Source organism: Onychostruthus taczanowskii, unplaced genomic scaffold (genome assembly GCF_017590055.1).
Source record: "Onychostruthus taczanowskii isolate IOZ18803 unplaced genomic scaffold, ASM1759005v1 scaffold6, whole genome shotgun sequence".
NCBI classification, from domain to species: domain Eukaryota; kingdom Metazoa; phylum Chordata; class Aves; order Passeriformes; family Passeridae; genus Onychostruthus; species Onychostruthus taczanowskii.
Window position 1 is genome coordinate 1,955,619 of NW_024503679.1, and position 6,404 is coordinate 1,962,022.

Consider the following 6,404-nt stretch of genomic DNA (forward strand, 5'->3'; position numbering starts at 1 on the left):
GAATGGCCACCTGAGCAAATTATACAACACCATGGACCAGCCACATGGAGTCCTAGTGAATTAATATCAGGTGCCAGAGAACCCATTTATAATTTAAATTGGATAATTAAGTTACAAGCTGTCTTTGAAATAATAACCAAGCAGCCAGCTACAGCCCTTAACCCTCTTGCTGACCAATCCATTCAGATGAGGAAAGCAATATTTCAGCATCAGATGGTAGTAGATTATCTATTAGCAGAAGAAGGGGGAGTATGTGGCAAATTAAATGACTCAAAGTGCCATTTGCAAATGATGACAATGGTAAAACAAATAGCAAAGAGAATCAGAAAGTTAGCTCATGTACCAGTGGAAAGGATGGAAATGGGACATGTTTTCGTGGTGGGTTAAAGGAATGCTTTTTTTTCCCTCTTATGTGCTGTAGCCAATAAGAAATTTAGCTCATGTACCAGTCCAAACATGGAAAGGATGGAAATGGGATATGTTTTCGTGGTGGGTTAAAGGAATGCTTTTTTTTCCCTCTTATGTGCTGTAGCAACTCTCATCTTTTTACCATGTATGATCCCTTGCTTAGTGCAACTTATTCAATATGTGATCAAAGGGATGCAGGTAGCAGCCATGCCTACAGATCCAGAAATGGCCTCAAAAGGACAAAAATTATGTCACTGCAAATAATTGCAAAACCAAAAAGGACCCTGGAACAGAAAGTTAAGTCAATTATAAATAAGGTTTGTAAAGACAATTATTGAGGAAAATAAGAAGAGGAGGGATTGAAAAGAATGAGAAGGAGGTGGCTTTACAAACTGTGGGCCTGATGGTAGATAAGGCCAGACAGAGAGAGGTGAAAGAAGCAATGGGGGAACCATAATTCCATAGGAATTCCACTAATTGACACACTCTGTTACTCACTTAAGACTGTGCAAAATCTCTGGATTTAGAGAAAAAGAACAGAGATACAAGGAAGAAGAAAAACAAAGTGGGGGTGGGGTATGCATTAGAAGGGGGTTTTAGGTATTAGGCTTTTTGGGGAGTCTCTACCTCTCAAGTACCTCAGCCAGTGGGGAAAGAGGGAGGGAAAATGTGGCCAGGAAATCAAGACTAAAAGGAGACCACATCCCCTAAAAATCATATTACAAAAGACCCCATGAGGAATGCCCCATGACCACCCCCTTTATTCAAGTTACAGGACTCCTCTGTCTCCTTTTTGGACATAAACCTCTGGCGTTTGTGGGTTAATTTTCTAAACATTCTCAAACTGATAAAGTTGTTCCATAGCGAACCTAACTCACTGCACCTTGTCAAATTGTAAAACACTTTCTACCACAATATGGCAGCTACAGTTTTAAAACATAATTTCTCACTGAGAAAAAACTGCTGGTCAGCAGGTCAAACCCTATATTAGGACTTCTCAAAATAAGTAATTTTATTAATAACAAGCATTCCTGTGAATGTAAAGTTCTACTTTGCCATTCTCACAACAAAAAGGTGTCCGATCCATTATGCAAAAAATTGGCTTTGGAAGCCTCTCCATTTTCGATAGCTAAACAGAAAATTTAGTGGTTAAACTTGAAAATAATATCCATCACTTGTGCCTAACTGTCACATGAATTGTGTGACATACCTTTTCTATGTGAAATTACAAAACAACTGTTCCCCAAACAACTTTAAGCATGTTACACGAAACTGCACAAAGTGGTTTCTGTGATATCCCAGAACTACAGCAAGACATATAAATGAGCCACTGGTAACTCTTACTTTTGTGTCTCAGTACACAGAGAAATGCAGAGGAGCTGTCAGTGGATGAAAACCACTATGCCACACTGAAGCAGTAGGTGAATCATAATTCACTTTAGCTGCAGATACTTAAAGATCCTCAAACCTTTAAAATGTGTATTTTTGTAAAGCCTGGTCTCGTTATTAGATCAGTAAAACACGTAAACCAACATCAAACTGAAAGTTGATGACAATTTACAAGATCAGAACTTTAAAATTTTGCACCTTTTCATTACTATATTAGTTAGATTAACTCAACACATCTACACTGCATAGTCCAGAAAAAAAAACCCCAACAGTTAAAAAAAAAAAGAACTCAGAAGACCAATTGTTTTCTTTTGAAAACACAACCAACAACTGTCACTAAAGAGAATGTGTAAGATAGTTTCTGGTTCAAGAGAAGTGAAATGGCACCATCTAGTGACTCACACATGAGAAAGCCAGAGAAGCTGTCACTTCTTTCACTTCCTCTCAACACCATACAGTCAAGTCTGGAAACAATAGCAAAAGTAAATGTAAAAATAAGCATGAATGCCAGAACCCTTCCTATGGAACAAGTAACTGAAAGTCAAGTGTTATACTCAAGGATTATTTTTCTACCAAACTAGCTACCTATGGTCTTTAGTATATTAAAACATTTTTGGAGGCACATACAATATAAATTTAATAGTTACATACTATTGACCCAAGTATCTTCCCAGGAACACCAAATGGTTTTTAAGCAATGGCAACAATAGCTTACTAAAGAGGTTTCTATCAGTTAGTAACATACACAGCTGTCGAAACTTATGAATAAAAATGGAGCCACTTTGGATGCATCTCATTTTTCACTGACAAATTCAAATAGCAGCCCCTTCTCTTCAATTGATAATCACACCCTGTATTTGCACAGGCACCGTGATACTCTGCATTTATGTTTACTGGTTCACTTTTCCAGCAGACTGCCTAAAGGCTGCCAGCACAGAACATTTCTAAGCTCATTTTACAGAACTAAACTTTAACTGCTTTAAACTTTAACTGTGCAGACTGCATAGGCCTTATAGAGTATCCCAGGAATTAATCCACTAGGAAAATATAGACAAAAGCAAAATATTTGCTAGGTTTTATATCATTATTCCTCTATGATTTTGTTGGAGGAGTATATTGAACAAAACCTTAGTAACCTTTTTCTCAGCCTGAGGTCATGTGCCCTCTGGAGGACTATCGAGGAGGGCTTTTCCTTTCGGAATTGCTACACAGAAACTGAAAGAGATGGCGCAATTTTACCCAGTTTCCTCTTTTGTTCTTTGCTTTCCATGGCTATTTAATGAATAACAAAGAACAGGTCTCCAGCAAACCACACCACTCTAAATTCTTAGGGTGTCTTACCCTAAGAAGTGGGGCACGTTGAAATTATGGATAAATTAAATACAAACTTCGTTTTAAATTCTCTTTCTTTCCAAAAGGTGGCAGTCTTTATGAAAGAAAGTTGAAGGGTTAACTAATAGAATTACATTTTTCAATGACGATTCCTAAGTTTTGTATTCTCGCGGAGGAGAGGCCGGGGCGGGCGGGAGGTGCTTTCGCCATCTCAGAAAAGCGCATCTCGGAGCCGTCCCCATCGCGGGCCTCCCCTCCGCGGACAGCCCGTGCCCTCTGCCCCGAACCCGCCCTGCCTGCCCTGCCTGCCCTGGGGCTGCGGCTGCCGCCGGCACCGACCGCAGCGCGCCCGCCTCACGCTGCCAGGGCCGCGGGCGGCCCGAGGCCTGCGCCGGCCTCCTCACCGGGACACGGCAGCGGGTCCCACCGCCGATCCCCTCACCGGGACACGGCAGCGGGTCCCACCGCCGATCCCCTCACCAGGACACGGCAGCGCGTCCCACGGCTGATCCCCTCACCGGGACACGGCAGCGGGTCCCACCGTCGCCCTCCTCACCGGGACAAGGCTGGGGGATGTCGCCGCTGATCCCCTCACCGGGATGGGCACGGGGGCCTCACCGCTGATCCCCTCACCGAGACAGGCAGGGGGGTCCCACCGCTGATCCCCTCATCGGGACAAGGCAGGGGGTCTCACCGCTGATCCCCTCACCAGGACACGGCAGCGGGTCCCACCGTCGCCCTCCTCACCGGGACAAGGCTGGGGGATGTCGCCGCTGATTCCCTCACCAGAATGGGCACGGGGGCCTCATCGCCGGTCTCCTCACCGAGACAGGGAGGTGGGCCTCACCGCTGATCCCCTCACCGGGACATGGCAGGGGGGTCCCACCGCTGATCCCCTCCCGGTGCCCTCAGCGAGGCGAGCCGGGGGTCTCGCCGCTCCTATAAGGAAAGGGAAGGGTTCCCTCCCAGCCTCGTGCAGCACTGGGCTTGTCCCTGTCCTCCCTTCAAGCAAACAAAGAAGTGGCCCAGTAACGCAGCCGTCTGCCTAAACAGCAGAACTCAATTAATCAATCAAGACGTGGTTTTAAAGGCTAGTCTGTCCTCACAGCTGACACATGGAGCTGCACAGCCATTTCCTAGTTTCATGTAAATCTTTCAGTCCTGTTCTGGAAAATGACATATAAACAGTACATAGGACACATGTGGTTGCCTTTTGCCTGTGTTTTATTGGTTCAGAGCACAACTGTGAGGGTTACAAAGTCATTGCAGTTTGGGTGAGGAAGCTCAGAAGAAGCATTCAGCAGCATTAAGACAGGGACGGAAGTTGTTCAGCCTTGTTGAAGAAATTCTGTCCTTCATCTACAATACAGGCCAGAGCTAGTTTGTTCCTATGTTGCCTGGAGGGGGGAAAAAAAAAAAAAAAAAGGAAAAAAAAATAGTAAGTAAAAGTAGCAGTACAGATTTGCAAACAGCATAAAAATAAATTAAACATTCACCTTTTCTTACAAAAAAAAAAAAAGTTTTATAATTTTCACTTCACTTGTAGTGAGTTGGGTAAGTGAAGTCTGCACTTTTCACTGCATACAAAAATGTCTGTGGGTGGGGCAGCACTGAAAGAGGACGCAGCGAAGGGCGTCAGCCCGGGGCCCTGCCAGCTCCTGTCCCAAAGGAACTCTCAGGAGCATCGTCCCTTCATGCTGTTCTACAAGGGCGTTAAACCAAGGCAGAAAGGTCAGTGAGCACAATGGCAGCATTTCCCTGAGAAACCAAGATCTGTTTGGAAGCAAGTCCAGGGATCTGAGAGCCCAGCACCAACATGTGGGACACAGAGCTGTGTGTCACGGACACGCCTCTGGACGGGTGGCAGAGGCAGAAACAGTCACAACTGCAGTAAGCACCTCAGCCACCTACTCAAGGAAGATATTTAAGATTAACTAGGGTGAAATTCTCAAGACTTAGTGGACGTTCACAGAGTTCTCGGTCACAGTGCAGGCAGTACGGTGTATCAGTAGTACAGTTTAAGTTACACACACTTTCCACAGTTGATTAAACCTGTTAATTCCTCAGATGGGGAAAGTGCTCCTATCCTGCTCATAATTTACAACTTTATTTCACAAATTGAACTAACAATAAGTACCAGCTATGTGCTCAGAACTCGTGCAGCTTTTCTTCACACCAGCAGCTTCTTGCTGATGTGCTCTGCTGAAGAGAGTAAAAAATTTTTGAAGCAACTACAACAGATACACAAGAGCACAACCTTTCAGTATGTTTTGCATTCCATGTCATGCCTTTTCTTTAAATCTCCAGATGGTGAGACAAAAGCTTCATTTATCTATCTCATCTTTTGAACATGAGGATCTTTCTAAAGAAAAACTATTATAAAATATTTTTATATTGATGATTTTGGTATAGATCAAGAATTCTTAAGAGGCGCTGGTCAACCAAGTTGGAAGAAGAATCATTTACAAAAAAGCCAATTTACCACATTATAAAAAATGGATCCATTCTACATGTGTACCAACAACTTGCCTCTGATCTACAAGTGGGCAGTATTTGTGTCATAATTGCTAGTCTGCCACCAAAAATAGATCCAGACAGAAGCTGTAATAAATCACCATTTTTATGTATTGTAGGTATGTCTGCTACTTCCTTTTAACAAATGCAGAATGCAAGTGTACTTAAAATGTCACTAACTACTGTGAGGACTTAAGGACTGCTGAGCATCTAAACCAAATTCAGATCTAGGGCATACGTAAGACAATGCTCAAACAGCTGCTCCTAAAACAGCAATTTTGTCTGCCAGAAGTCTGCAAACAAGTGCAACAAAGCAAACCAGAATCAAGAAACAGTATGGTGCAACAAGGATGGAACTCCAGCTTTGTGTTGCTAAGGGTGGAGACAATCCATCCTTTCAGCTAAACTCAGCTGATGAGGGGAACACATACAGAACACGCTTTAGAAGCTATCTGTCATCCCTGAGTTTCCCACTCACTTCTTAGGATGTCTCAGCTATTAACTTGCTTTTGTCTTGGGTAGATAAAACCCTTCTCTCCTTAGGTTTGCTAATTTTTGAACCAGCTGTGAGCTGCTGCCAAATCACAATCATTTGGAAGGCAAAAACTATTGCTAATATAACAGCTATTTGCCAAATCCCTCAGTTTGGGATTTATTCCTCAGTTGAAGAACACTGGACAAACAATATTTGCTATATTGATGCAATATTTGTGCAGGTTATTTCAGAATCATACCTTTCAAATAATGCTGATTTAAAACAA